The sequence below is a fragment of the Triticum aestivum genome, chromosome 3B, assembly GCF_018294505.1.
Source record: "Triticum aestivum cultivar Chinese Spring chromosome 3B, IWGSC CS RefSeq v2.1, whole genome shotgun sequence".
NCBI lineage: Eukaryota > Viridiplantae > Streptophyta > Magnoliopsida > Poales > Poaceae > Triticum > Triticum aestivum.
The window spans coordinates 623474996-623490891 of record NC_057801.1 but is presented as its reverse complement, the minus strand read 5'-3'; positions in this window follow the sequence as shown (position 1 = coordinate 623490891).

Here is a 15896-nt window from a genome sequence, read left to right as displayed (position 1 = left end):
ATCTCCATGAATTCAAATGCTTTTCAAACACAAAACCCTTGAGCGAAGATAACATGACTTCTTCCATTTAAAAATGAAAAGGGTTTTTGAAAAATAATTGAATTTCATTTGGAAATATTCCAATTCTGAAACTTTATGCGACTCAATGATTTTCACGAGAGAAGATAAAATGACTTCTTCAAATTATATGAAATATGAGTTGGAAGTTTCAGAGAATTGAATTCAAAGTTCTTTTGAATTTATTTTCAATTTGGAATGTTATGCACTAGATCATCATGCATATCTTATTGCATTTTGGTCGATCCTAGAAATTTCACGCAACTCAAGGACCTTCGGAGAGAGTTCGAGATTTCGTAATTTTCATATTTGAGAGTTTTCTCGAATTTGAAAAGAGGATCATTCGATTTATTTATTTCATCTTCAATTATTTTTCCGATATCAAAATATGAGAGAGGGAATAATATGACTTTCCGAAAATATAGGAAAAATGAAGATTTAATAAATAGATCAAATTTTGTTTTTCCGGAGTTTATTTGCGTTTTATTCAGATAGGGAAAAATGCGCGTTTTTGAAAATTTTATTTTAGGTCCGGAGAAAAGTTCATTTTGTTCGTCTCATTTTTAGGAGTCGGGGAAAATTTACTTTAGGTTTTTCGGAGTTCGTTCAGATCTCTTTTGTTTTTTTTTCTGCGCGCTGAACCGTTTATATATAAAAAAAACAGGAGCCTCCCGTCAGGCCAGCCGGGCCAAAGGCCCAGCCAGCCGGCCGCCCCAGCTCCCTGCGCACGCAGCGCCAGGCGCTAGCCGCCAGGCCAGCCGCCTCGCCTCTTGCCTCTTTAGCCAAGTCCAATAAGGACTCTAGGCTAGGCTCTTTCCTTGTTTCGTTTTTCTTTTTCCTAATCCTAGTCTATTTCTTGTCCCCTACCCCAAGTAAACCCCCCCCCCTCCCCAATATAAATACCAAAGCACCCCCCCTCTAATCATCAAATCAAAACCCCCTCTCCTCCCCAAGCCGCGCCCCACCCCGCGCCCCTCACACGCCGCGCCACCCCACACCCGCGCCGCCGCCCTTGTGCCCATGCCGCCGCCCTACGACACGCCGCCAGAGCCCCTCGCCGGAGCCCCTCGCCAAGGTTGCCCTGCGTCTCTTTTCCTTGGATCGTTTTCTTCTAATCGTTCTGATTCTTTTCTTCTCTTCTAATACGTTTTCTAGATCGGTTTTTCGTTTCGGTTTTCTTCTCCGAAACCCTAGATCGGATTTGTTTTCTTTTCCGATTTAGTTGCCTTTGGACCGTTCGCCGGACCGTTCGTCCTAACGAACGCGATCACCGGATTCTTCTAGGTTCACGAACGCCCGTTCGTTTAACCGTTCTTCTCTTTCTTCTCGTCGGATTTATTCCGCGATCGCGATCTCAGATCCGATCTTCGTTCTAGTTTATCTTCTCGCCCGTTTATCGGAAGCAGGTGATTCAAGCGCCTGGAGTTTCGTCTCGAAACCGCCGTTCCCTCTAATCACCTTAAACAAGTTTTTGCTAATGTAAAATTTTGACCTAGTTTCAACTTGCTAGAACCGAGTTGTTTTCTTCCGCCGTTTGTTTTCCGTCGTTTGTTCGGTTCGTTCTTTCTTTGCAACCGGAGTTCTTAAGTTGAACCTTCTGGTTCATTCTCTCGTTCGAGTTTTACTTGTGCATTAGATGAGTACTTATTGTGTGGTTACTATTGATTGCTTATGATAGATTGACCAGAGTGTGACAAGTAGATCTATCACATGTTTTGAGTGCGAATCATCTTCATCTACATTGCAGGCAAGTTCACACTTTGATCATACCTTTTCCACTACCCAGTTTTTATGCATTAGATCTATCCTCACACATTGCATGATTAGGATCTAATTAAATTGTGGGATGGGAAGTAGATGAGGTAGTACCTATTACCTGTATTATTATGAAACCCTTGGGAGTTACTTCTACGTTTGCTTATTATGCCATGCTATGCTAGTAGATGTGGATTGGGTGAGTGAACATCCATGACAGATGTGAGATTGTTAATTAAAGGTTTATCTAAGGTGGCAACTTAAATACACATCTGGGTGGATTGAGGCACCTGGAGTTACCAGGACTTGCCTGTTTTTTTTTTGGAAATCCCGGGGTACCGTGTGATTTTCCTATGGACCGCCACCCAGGCTCAAAGGGATCATAAGATAATTCATACTAGTAACTTACGTGTGCAGCCACAAGCCATTATGGGCTCTGGCATAGTTGACTAAGTCGTGCGAACTCTTATAGTGGTGGACTAGCAGATGTAGGGGATGTAGGTATACCGGTCCACCCATCGTAAGGTGCTAGCGCTTCTGAAAGACTATGTCTCGGTCATCCGTTTCTTAAACACCGTGTAGTGCGAGAAACCAAGCGGAGGCGATCGAGTCTTGTGGGGAAAAGTGCGCAAACCTCTGCAGAGTGTACAAACTAATCATGATTAGCCGTGTCCCCGGTTATGGACATCTTGAGTCTCTAGTACTTGAATATCATTGTGAATCTCAACATGTTACTTCTAATTAATATTGTTGGGTTTTAAATGAGTACTTCTAATTGGGATTGAGAATGTTGTCAACCATTCTCAATGTTTCACAACCACCAAAATAGTTAAATGAATTTATTCCTTTGCAGTAGGGAAAAATTGGCTTTACGCAAAAACCTTATAACCATAGAGCTTTTCCACCAGCCATATATGCATATAGTGATAGCCATTGTTCATCATTTTCTCTATGGTGTGAATTTGCCAGTACATTCAATGTACTGACCCTCTGTGGCTGCAACGTCTCATGTTGCAGGATCTGACGAAGAGTAAGTGATACGTTAGGGTTACGATTTCTACACTCAACTTTGCCGTTGGTGTTGATGGGAATCCACAACCTTGTTGCTTCCGCTATTTTGGATTGAGATAATAGTATTTACGCTACTTTATACATGTGATTTACCTCTGTTATAAATCCCTCGAGTACAGTGTGTGTCAGCATACCGATCCAGGGATGACACGTAAGCACAGAGACTTGACCCATTCGGGTCGGGTCGCTACAAGATGGTATCAGAGCACATGTTGACTGTAGGACGTGACCCTAGAAACTGGCAAGCCCATAGCAAAGATTTTTCTCTACAACTTTCCCTTTCAAAAGGATCTTTTACCTCTCTTCTCTTCTGAGTTTATTCAAATTTCCCTTTAGTGAAACCATACCCCCTTTCCCTTTTGACCACATGAAGATTCGACTGATGAGACCACCCCAAGAAGTACAAGATATCAGACAAGTAAGACCATTCGGAATGAAGAGGATTTTACCATACAATATGCTAATGGAAACTACAGCTGTTGAAGACTCTGAAGACTAGGAGAATTGGAGGCTCTGAAGAATCCCCAGATTTGTATGACCTAGGAATGGCTACCCTTTTGGAACTTGGTACACTATGGAAGTTGTCAATACCCGAGATCAAGGTGTATCGGAGAAAGACTGAAACAAGGAGCATGAGAACTCGAAGTTTTGTCAAAGAAACCCTAAGGCAGGAGATATCAACTGGCAAGATAGCTCATGGCAATGACAAGGGCAGAAACACGACTATCCATGATATCATCACCATTGATATTGTGGTCACCGAGCTGAGCTAGGCATGCATTCCTTCAGAAGGATTGGATGGTAGAAGGCTGATGGAGCATCTATCAGCAAAGGATGCAGTTTTAAACTTAGCTGGTGTATCACCAAGATCTGGAGTAGTACATCAAGAAGTTCAAGGTGGAGCTCCAGGAAGTCGTATTAGACAAGGAAGTATTTCATGAGGAACTCAGGAACCAAAAGTTGAAAGTAGCCAAGATGGAGGAGCTACAACCTCGAGATACCGGAGATTTGTCAGGAACTGAAGGACAGTATGACCATGGCTCATGCCAAGGATGTTGAAACCTAGAAGTTTGGAATGCAATTCCAGAATATTCAAGGATGTCACGAGAGACTTCGCGTCAACAGAGTTGATCTGGCAAAAGAACTTGAGAAGACAAGCATGATCGGAAGAAGCCATTGGAGGCATGAACAAAGACTTGAAGATTTTGACGACGTTGACCTTAGAAGATCAAACCCCTGTTATATACCTACGTTAGACGCGATGATTGTGAGCTGTCATTTGTTTGATGTTTTCCGACAGCCACAATAAAAATCTGTCTTTTCAAAACTTTTGTTTGTATTGTGTGTATCCCTCTCTCTCTCTCTTATCTCACCCCAAAACCCATGGACCTAATAGAGGATGAATGAAGAGGAGCTTGTATTTTCTGGACCGATGAGTCAATTGGAGACGGACCGATGGATTCAGAACATGGAGGATCACATGAAGAATAACCCTATAGTTGGACATGATATGACCCAGCATGCTCTTCTGTGCTTTGAAAGAGGTGCTGCTACTTGGTGGAGGATGTACGAAACCATCAATGAATGGCAAGGAGTAACCACTTGGAAAGAATTTAAGTTGACTCTGCTAAAGTCTCAGTTTGTGTCCCAGAAGTTGAAGCCTTATGGAAAAGACATGAAGAAACCTTGTGCATGCAATATTTGTGGAGAAATCAGACACAACCATAAAGAACACAAGGATGAATGCCCTAATTGTGAAGGAAGTCACCCAGCTGAAGAATGCCCAACTAGGCAGACCACTTGTTTCTTGTGTGAAGGGACTACCCACTACCCTGCTCAGTGTCACATTTACCCCTTGGTACAAAGAACCATCCAGCAGAAGGATGAAGTAATGAAAGGAGCCCTCATGGAAATTTTAGAAGAACCTGTGATGAAGGACGAGGTGGAGGACACACCCAAAGAGGAACCAATTAAACCCTGCACCAAGTCATGCTATTCATGTGGAGAAGAAGGACACATCTCCCAGAATTGTATGAATGGAGATCTAGTAGAATTCCCGGCTGAGGAAGTAGAGTATGACCCACAGGAAATAGAAGCCCTGATTGGAATGGAAAAGTCCAGAAAGAGAGGTAGATTGGATTCTAGGAAGGATCTGAGTCATATCACCTGTTACAGGTGCAAGGAGTCAGGGCACTACCTCAATAGTTGCCCAAAAAGGAAACCTCGATACTTGTCCGAAGTAATATGTTTTAGTTGTAATGGAGCAGGGCACTTTGCCAGAGAATGCCCCAAGGAGAAGGAAACGTGTGCTAGATAGTTGAGTTTGCAACAGAAGTAATGGAGTAGTAGAAGTGAGAACACTTTCTTTTATATTAAGGTGTTGAGTTGAGACATGTAATGGAAAAGCGAGAGGTTGTAATCATTTGAGAATGAATAAAGTAGAATCGTTGGTACTAACCTGGATTTTATGAGTTGTTACTCTAACAACAACAACAACAACAAAGCCTTTAGTCCCAAACAAGTTGGGGTAGGCTAGAGGTGAAACCCATAAGATCTCGCAACCAACTCATGGCTCTGGCACATGGATAGCAAGCTTCCACGCACCCCTGTCCATAGCTAGCTCTTTGTCGATACTCCATTCCTTCAGGTCTCTCTTAACGGACTCCTCCCATGTCAAAATCGGTCGACCCCGCCCTCTCTTGACATTCTCCGCACGCTTTAGCCGTCCGCTATGCACTGGAGCTTCTGGAGGCCTGCGCTGAATATGCCCAAACCATCTCAAACGATGTTGGACAAGCTTCTCCTCAATTGGTGCTACCCCAACTCTATCTCGTATATCATCATTCCGGACTCGATCCTTCCTCGTGTGGCCACACATCCATATCAACATACGCATCTCCACCACACCTAACTGTTGAACATGTCGCCTTTTAGTCGGCCAACACTCCGCGCCATACAACATTGCGGGTCGAACCGCCGTCCTGTAGAACTTTCCTTTTAGCTTTTGTGGCACTCTCTTGTCACAGAGCATGCCAGAAGCTTGGCGCCACTTCATCCATCCGGCTTTGATTCGATGGTTCACATCTTCATCAATACCCCCATCCTCCTGCAACATTGACCCCAAATACCGAAAGGTGTCCTTCCGAGGTACCACCTGGCCATCAAGGCTAACCTCCTCCTCCTCACAGCTAGTAGTACTGAAACCGCACATCATGTACTCGGTTTTAGTTCTACTAAGCCTAAACCCTTTCGATTCCAAGGTTTGTCTCCATAACTCTAACTTCCTATTTACCCCCGTCTGACTATCGTCAACTAGCACCACATCATCCACAAAGAGCATACACCATGGGATATCTCCTTGTATACCACTTGTGACCTCATCCATCACCAATGTAAAAAGATAAGGGCTCAAAGCTGACCCCTGATGCAGTCCTATCTTAATCGGGAAGTCATCGGTGTCGACATCACTTGTTCGAAAACTTGTCACAACATTATTGTACATGTCCTTGATGAGGGTAATGTACTTTGCTGGGACTTTGTGTTTCTCCAAGGCCCACCACATGACATTCCGCGGTATCTTATCATAGGCCTTCTCCAAGTCAATGAACACCATATGCAAGTCCTTCTTATGCTCCCTATATCTCTCCATAAGTTGTCGTACCAAGAAAATGGCTTCCATGGTCGACCTCCCAGGCATGAAACCAAACTGATTTTTGGTCACGCTTGTCATTCTTCTTAAGCGGTGCTCAATGACTCTCTCCCATAGCTTCATTGTATGGCACATCAGCTTAATTCCACGGTAATTAGTACAAATCTGAACATCCCCCTTGTTCTTGAAGATTGGTACTAATATACTCCTCTCCATTCTTCTGGCATCTTGTTTGCCCGAAAAATGAGGTTGAAAAGCTTGGTTAGCCATACTATCGCTATGTCCCCGAGACCTTTCCACACCTCAATGGGGATACAATCAGGGCCCATCGCCTTGCCTCCTTTCATCCTTTTTAAAGCCTCCTTCACCTCAGTCTCCTGGATGCGCCGCACGAAACGCATGCTGGTCTCATCAAAAGGAGTCATTCAGTTCAATGGTAGAACTCTCATTCTCCCCATTGAACAGCTTGTCGAAGTACTCCCGCCATCTATGCTTAATCTCTTCGTCCTTCACCAAGAGTTGGCCTGCTCCGTCCTTGATGCATTTGACTTGGCCAATATCCCTCGTCTTCCTCTCCCGGATCTTAGCCATCTTATAGATGTCCCTTTCACCTTCCTTCGTGCCTAACCGTTGGTAGAGGTCCTCATATGCCCGACCCCTTGCTTCACCAACAGCTTGCTTTGCGGCCTTCTTCGCCATCTTGTACTTCTCTATGTTGTCTGCACTCCTATCCAGGTATAGGCATCTGAAGCAATCTTTCTTCTCTTTAAGCGCCTTCTGGACATCATCATTCCACCACCAGGTATCCTTATCTTCGCTTCTCCTTCCCCTGGACACTCCAAACTCCTCCGAGGCCACCTTACGAATGCAAGTCGCCATCTTCATCCACACATTGTCCGCATCCCCTCCTTCCTGGATTTTATGAGTTGTTACTCTATGAAGAAGAATTTTGGCCATTTTGAGGATATGAGAAATATGGTCTATGGAAGATTTGTGCATTTTAAGGGTGGTAGTACCCTGTAAGAACCGTTGACCCCTGGAAAAGATAAGGATACTCCACTGAGTGGATTTCGGACAAAATGAATATGAGTTTTGTCTCGATATGTGCGATACCCCAAGAGTGTGTGGGATGAAGTTGGAGACCTCAGTTGTTTGGACCAAATGTGATCAAGGAGTCAGAAGAAAATGTTAAGTTGATTCGAGATAGACTGAAGGTAGCTCAGTCCAGGCAGAAGAGTTATGTAGACTCAAAAACTCAAGGAGGTAGTCTATGAAATTGGAGAACAGAGCATGTCTTCATGTGTTCCCTCTGCGAGGAGTTAAGCGATTTGGAGTTAAGGGATAGTTAGCCCCGAGGTTTGTAGGACCATACCGAGTTTTGGAGCATATGAGAGAAATGGCCTACAAGTTTGAGTTACGGAAGGACTGTCAGGAGTTCAAGATGTGTTTCATGTTTCCCAGTTGAAGAAGTGCCATGCAGAGATGGCCAATATTCCCCTGTAAGGACGCTTGACCGCGGAAAGGATAATGATGTTCCACAAAGTGGAATATGGACATCATAAGTATAAGTTTTTTTATCTCGGTATGAGGGATACCCCATGAGGATGAAGAGATGAAGTACTATTGGATATAAAGGAGGTATGATGTTGGAAATATGGATCAATGGAAAATTCCATGATGAGTCTGAGCAATCATGTCCTAGTATGGTGCCAATAGAAGGAAGGAAGATAGTACAATTGGAAGGATTTAAGAATACTAGGAAGTTGGAAGTTGAAATAATGACTAGTTGCCCAGAGCATAAGTTCAAGGTTTACAAGTAATGAGATGGGCCATAACCCACAGGCCCCAGGACCTGCCAAGAAGCAAGCACATTCTTGCTGAAGGAAAAACCCTGGAAGTGGATATACTTTTGTCGACATACGATCTTATAGGATTTACGCAAAACTTGAGAGTTGTGAAGGAATGATAGATGGTTGTTTGGCTTGCAGAATCTATGGATTTATCCGAACTTGGTTCGTGGACAAGAGAAGTTCTGCAATGCTTGTGAGGATGACCGAGTGTTAGAATGCGAGATTCGCTAAACTGTATACAAGGTAATGATTTGGGTGCGGGATGGATTGATCACCATACCGACTTACTCTTATTATTCGCCTTGCTATATGGGATGGTAAATCTGAGTGACTTACCTATAGTGGAGAGACGACGATCAAAACCTTGTTTAAACCTTAGAATGGTATACGTATTTTTTCCCTTGTACACGGCAGCTGTGCCAACCGTAGGTTATACGGTGAGGATCACCCAGACCCATTTCCTGCAGGAGAAACCATAAATTGTTGACCACCATGAGATATCGATAGTTGTTTAGTTTTGGCGCCAGATCCGTCAGCTAAAGAAGACCTAGTTTTGGAATAACCTTACCAAGATGAAAGGACAGAAGAATTGAGGAAAAGGTTATGCCACTACCGGAAGAGCTCAGAGAAGGAATTTTCTCGAGGATTTGAGGAGACCGACACTGTTAGCAATATGGATGGAGTATATGAGTATTGATGGAGCTGTAACGATGTTTCTAAGGGTGGTAGCATCCAAGATCCCGGAGACGATTGATGGATTTTGACGAGACCCCCAAACCGTAACCTTTTCTTGCTAGCCTCTCCGAATCTCAAGGACGAGATTCATTTTAAGGGTGGTAGGTTTGTAACATCCCAAAATTCTAAATTTTGGAATGTTATAATAAATAGATAGATTTGACTGATTGTTTGATTGATTGTCTGAAAGTGAGTGAATTCGAAACCTTTTTGAAAGTTAAATGAGAGGGAATAAAAGGACTTTCCCAAACTTTCATTTTTGCTTTCTGATCTCCATGAATTCAAATGCTTTTCAAACACAAAACCCTTGAGCGAAGATAACATGCCTTCTTCCATTTAAAAATGAAAAGGGTGTTTGAAAAATAATTGAATTTCATTTGGAAATATTCCAATTCTGAAACTTTATGCGACTCAATGATTTTCACGAGAGAAGATAAAATGACTTCTTCAAATTATATGAAATATGAGTTGGAAGTTTCAGAGAATTGAATTCAAAGTTCTTTTGAATTTATTTTCAATTTGGAATGTTATGCACTAGATCATCATGCATATCTTATTGCATTTTGGTCGATCCTAGAAATTTCACGCAACTCAAGGACCTTCGGAGAGAGTGGGAGATTTTGTTATTTTCATATTTGAGAGTTTTCTCGAATTTGAAAAGAGGATCATTCAATTTATTTATTTCATCTTCAATTATTTTTCCGATATCAAAATATGAGAGAGGGAATAATATGACTTTCCCAAAATATAGGAAAAATGAAGATTTAATAAATAGATCAATTTTTGTTTTTCCGGAGTTTATTTGCATTTTATTCGGATAGGGAAAAATGCGCGTTTTTGAAAATTTTATTTTAGGTCCGGAGAAAAGTTCATTTTGTTCGGCTCATTTTTAGGAGTCGGGGAAAATTTACTTTAGGTTTTTCGGAGTTCGTTCAGATCTCTTTTTGTTTTTTTCTGCGCGCTAAACCGTTTATAAAAAAACAGGAGCCTCCCGCCAGGCCAGCAGGGCCAAAGGCCCAGCCAACCGGCCGCCCCAGCTCCCTGCGCACGCAGCGCCAGGCACTAGCCGCCAGGCCAGCCGCCTCGCCTCTTGCCTCTTTAGCCGAGTCCAATAAGGACTCTAGGCTAGGCTCTTTCCTTGTTTCGTTTTTCTTTTTCCTAATCCTAGTATATTTCTTGTCCCCTACCCCAAGTAAACCCCCCTCCCCAATATAAATACCCAAGCACCCCCCCTCTAATCATCAAATCAAAACCCCCTCTCCTACCCAAGCCGCGCCCCACCCCGCGCCCCTCACCCGCCGCGCCACCCCACACCCGCGCCGCCGCCCTTGTGCCCACGTCGCCGACCTACGCCACGCCGCCGGAGCCCCTCGCCGGAGCCCCTCACCATGGTTGCCCCGCGTCTCTTTTCCTCGGATCGTTTTCTTCTAATCGTTCCGATTCTTTTCTTCTCTTCTAATTCGTTTTCTAGATCGGTTTTTCGTTTCAGTTTTCTTCTCCGAAACCCTAGATCGGATTCGTTTTCTTTTCCGATTTAGTTGCCTTTGGACCGTTCGCCGGACCGTTCGTCCTAACGAACGTGATCACCGGATTCTTCTAGGTTCACGAACGCCCGTTCGTTTAACCGTTCTTCTTTTTCTTCTCGTCGGATTTATTCCGCGATCGCGATCTCAGATCCGATCTTCGTTCTAGTTTATCTTCTCGCCCGTTTATCGGAAGCAGGTGATTCAAGCGCCTGGAGTTTCGTCTCGAAACCGCCGTTCCATCTAATCAACTTAAACAAGTTTTTGCTACTATAAAATTTTGACCTAGTTTCAACTTGCTAGAACCGAGTTGTTTTCTTCCGCCGATTGTTTTCCGTCGTTTGTTTGGTTCGTTCTTTCTTTGCAACCGGAGTTCTTAAGTTGAACCTTCTGGTTCGTTCTCTCGTTCGAGTTTTACTTGTGCATTAGATGAGTACTTATTGTGTGGTTACTATTGCTTGCTTACGATAGATTGACCGAAGTGTGACGAGTAGATCTATCACAAGTTTTGAGTGCGAATCATCTTCATCTACATTGCAGGCAAGTTCACACTTTGATCATACCTTTTCTACTACCCAGTTTTTATGCATTAGATCTATCCTCACACATTGCACGATTAGGATCTAATTAAATTGTGGGATGGGAAGTAGATAAGGTAGTACCTATTACCTGTATTATTATGAAACCCTTGGGAGTTACTTCTACGTTTGCTTATTATGCCATGCTATGCTAGTAGACGTGGATTGGGTGAGTGAACATCCATGACAGATGTGAGATTGTTAATTAAAGGTTTATCTAAGGTGGCAACTTAAATACACAACTGAGTGGACTGAGGCACCTGGAGTTACCAGGACTTGCCTGTTTTTTTTGGAAATCCCGGGGTATCGTGTGATTTTCCTATGGACCGCCACCCAGGCTCAAAGGGATCATAAGATAATTCATACTAGTAACTTACGTGTGCAGCCACAAGCCATTATGGGCTCTGGCATAGTTGACTAAGTCGTGCAAACTCTTATAGTGGTGGACTAGCAAATGTAGGGGATGTAGGTGTACCGGTCCACCCATTGTAAGGTGCTAGCGCTTCTGAAAGACTATGTCTCGGTCATCCGTTTCTTAAACACCATTTAGTGCGAGAAACCAAGCGAAGGCGATCGAGTCTTGTGGGGAAAAGTTCGCAAACCTCTGCAGAGTGTACAAACTAATCATGATTAGCCGTGTCCCCGGTTATGGACATCTTGAGTCTCTAGTAGTTGAATATCATTGTGAATCTCAACATGTTACTTCTAATTAATATTGTTGGGTTTTAAATGAGTACTTTTAATTGGGATTGAGAATGCTGTCAACCATTCTCAATGTTTCACAACCACCAAAATAGTTAAATGAATTTATTCCTTTGCAGTAGGGAAAAATTGGCTTTACGCAAAAACCTTATAACCATAGAGCTTTTCCACCAGCCATATATGCATATAGTGATAGCCATTGTTCATCATTTTCTCTATGGTGTGAATTTGCCAGTACATTCAATGTACTGACCCTCTGTGGCTGCAACGTCTCATGTTGCAGGATCTTACGACGAGTAAGTGATACGTTAGGGTTACGATTTCTACACTCAACTTTGCCGTTGGTGTTGATGGGAATCCACAACCTTGTTGCTTCCGCTATTTTGGATTGAGGTAATAGTATTTACGCTACTTTATACATGTGATTTACCTCTGTTATAAATCCCTCGAGTACTATGTGTGTCAGCATACCGATCCAGGGATGACACGTAAGCACAGAGACTTGACCCATTCGGGTCGGGTCGCTAGCATCATGCTTGGTTGTGCATCTTGTCTTGCCTATGTGTGGTGTGTCTACTATGTTGTGTGCTTATTCTTGATAGTTCCCGTTTTGTTGCGATCGTGAGGATTCATTCGTCTACGCTTGGTCCGTCTTCGTGGCTTCATCTTCTTCATGGACTCGTTCTTCTTCCTTGCGGGATTTCAGGCAAGATGACCGTTACCCTGGATCTCACTACTATCATTGCTATGCTAGTTGCTTCGTTCTATCGCTATGCTGCGCTACCTATCTATTTCTCTTCAAGCCTCCCAAATTGCCATGTCAGCCTCTAACCTTTTCACCCTTCCTAGCAAACCATTGCTTGGCTATGTTACCGCTTTTCTCAGCCCCTCTTATAGCATTGTTAGTTGCAGGTGAAGTTGAAGATTGCTCCATGGTGGACAGGATTATGTTGGGATATCACAATATCTCTTACTTAATTAATGCATCTATATACTTGGTAAAGGGTGGAAGACTTGGCCTTATGCCTGGTGTTTTGTTCCACTCTTGCCGCCCTAGTTTCCGTCATACCGGTGTTATGTTCCCAGATTTTGCGTTCCTTACGCGGTTGGGTGATTTATGGGACCCCCTTGACAGTTCGCTTTGAATAAAACTCCTCCAGCAAGGCCCAACCTTGGTTTTACCATTTGCCTCACCTAGGCTTTTTTCCCTTGGGTTTCAGAAGCCCGAGGGTCATCTTTATTTACCCCCTCGGGCTAGTGCTCCTCCGAGTGTTGGTCCAAACTAGAGCATCGTGCGGGACCATTCCTTGGCAACTTGGATTACATCGGTTCTTGTATGCTTAGCTTATCTAGTGTGCCCTAAGAACGAGATATGTGCAGCTCCTATCGGGATTTGTCGGCACAGCGGGTGGTCTTGCTGGTCTTGTTTTACCATTGTCGAAATATCTTGAAAACCGGGATTCCGAGTCTGATCGGGTCTTCCTGGGAGAAGGTATATCCTTCGTTCATCGCGAGAGCTTATCATGGGCTAAGTTGGGACACCCCTGTAGGGTATAAACTTTCGAAAGTTGTGCCCGCGGTTATGTGGCAGATGGGAATTTGTTAATGTCCGGTTGTAGATAACTTGACACCAGATACGAATTAAAACACATCAACCGCATGTGTAGCCGTGATGGTCTCTTTTCGGCGGAGTCCAGGAACTGAACACGGTCTTTGGGTTATGTTTGACGTAAGTAGGAGTTCAGGATCACCTCTTGATCATTGCTAGCTTCACGACCGTTCCGCTTGCTCTCTTATTGCTCTTATTTGCGTATGTTAGCCACCATATATGCTTAGTTGCTGCTGCAGCCTCACCACTTTACCCCTTCCTTTCCCTTTAACCTTTGCTAGTCTTGATACCCATGGTAATGGGATTGCTGAGTCCTCGTGGCTCCCAGATTTCTACAACAACAGTTGCAGGTACAGGTTATGCGATGATCTTGACGCGAGAGCGATGTTTGCTTGTCTTGGAGTTCTTCTTCTGCTTCTTCTTCGTTCAGGGGATAGGTTCCAGGTCGGCAGCCTGGGCTAGCAGGGTGGATGTCATTTGAGTTTCTGTTTGTGTTTCATCCGTAGTCGGATGATGCTCTTTTGTGTTGCGATGCTGTATTCGTGTGGCATTGTATGCCCTTTGTATGTATCCCCATCTATTATGTAATGTTGATGTAATGATATCCACCTTGCAAAAGCGTTTCAATATGCGGTTCTATCCTTGGTGGGACCTTCGAATCGCTTTAGGATAGTATCACATATTGGGCGTGACAAGTTGGTATCAGAGCCTCGACCGACCCTAGGAGCCCCCTTGATTGATCGTTTAGTTTGGCCATTGTTGAGTCTAGAAGAAAACTGTTTTCGGAGTCTAGTTATATCGGAGAGTAGGAATTCTTTTTACTCCTCAGCCCCTTCGTCGCTCTAGTAAGGAATCTTAATGTAGGTGTTTTGAATTACTTATCTTCCCTTTCGAACATTCTGTAGGATCACGCAGTTGGTTTTCCGATCGTTGGTTCTCTTCTCTTTTCATCCGGTGCATTTCTCGTCAAGTTGACTCGAGCCTCTTTGCCTTTGCCAAGTTCAACCCTCAGCTCGCTCTCAATGAAGTTGTTTCTTTGTCCTCAGTTGTTTTCTTTTCCCACCCGCCCACCCTTTTCTTCTCGAAGTCAGAGTCCGTAATCGAGTAACCATCCTACTCATGCGAAGTCTTTGCTTTCTTTCCTCAATGATTTCAACCGATGTTTTCTCTTCAAGATATTCGTCAGTTTCCCCTCCCGAGTTGCCTTTGTTTTCCTGCCCTCCCACCCTCTTCTTCCCGGAGCCTGAGTCTGTTTCGAACATCAATTTTCACTCGTGCGGAGCCTCTTCAGTCTTCCCTCAATCATTTCAACCGGTGAATTCTTGTCTCGGTGGACATTCTTCATCTCTTTTTCTTCTCCGGTGGATTCAATTCCATTTTTGATAGTGATTATATTCTTTCCCTCAGCTCAAGTGTTTTCCCTGCTCGTTTGCCTCTCGCCAGTTTATCCTTCTGGAGTGTTCAAGACATCTCAGGAGATTCGTTTGTGTTCCAATTAATTCGAGGTTTTCACCTCATTCAAATATTCCAATTGTTCTGGTGCTTGATCTATCTGTTCAATAACCCTTTCCAACGGTGTTTTTTTCAGTGGGCCCTAACCCACAGGTCTTTCCCAGGATCTTACCTGACTCTTCTAATTATTCTAGAGCTATTCCCAAATTCTTTTCAAAGTGTGACGTAAGTATGGATCCCATCAGTCAGATGCTTTTCCAAGATCGATTTCAAATCATTTCATTGTTGGCTCAACCTTTCAGTTTTTCATTCTCCCAGAGTATCTCAGTAATTTTAGTGGTGTTTCTCGTCGTCATTTGAAGATCGAAGAAGAGTTTTTCCTCTAAATCTTGTCCGTTCTCTCGTATATTCGTGATTCTAGCTTCATGTCATCCTCTCGAATTATTCCAATCATCAGATATTCTTTTCTTACCCATCCAGAGTATGTCAGAAGTTGTTTTCGCATTTCTTTTCACCGGAGGCCATTGTTTCAGAAGAGTTCTTCGTCCTCACATTTCAGCTACCGTTATCCAATTATCCAGGTGCTTCATTCAATTGTTCTTTAATCATCTGATGATCTGTTTGTTCTTTTGTATCTAAATCCCCTCTAGCATATTTGTTCTGCTAATTCTTCCTGGTGATTCATTCTCTTTCATCTGTCATTTTCGAATTCTTACGGTGGTTCGTTCAAGATTCCTTTTTTCCCTTGATTATCATATCTATCCATTCGTTCTTTCCAATCCTACCGGTGGTTCATGAAGACTTTCTCAAGTTTTGCGCTATACTTCCCCTTAATCCTTTTCAAGAAGAATAGGTAGTATGCAAAAATCCATTGCTTGTCATCAATTTAATTTGATGAAGGATAAGCATACAATA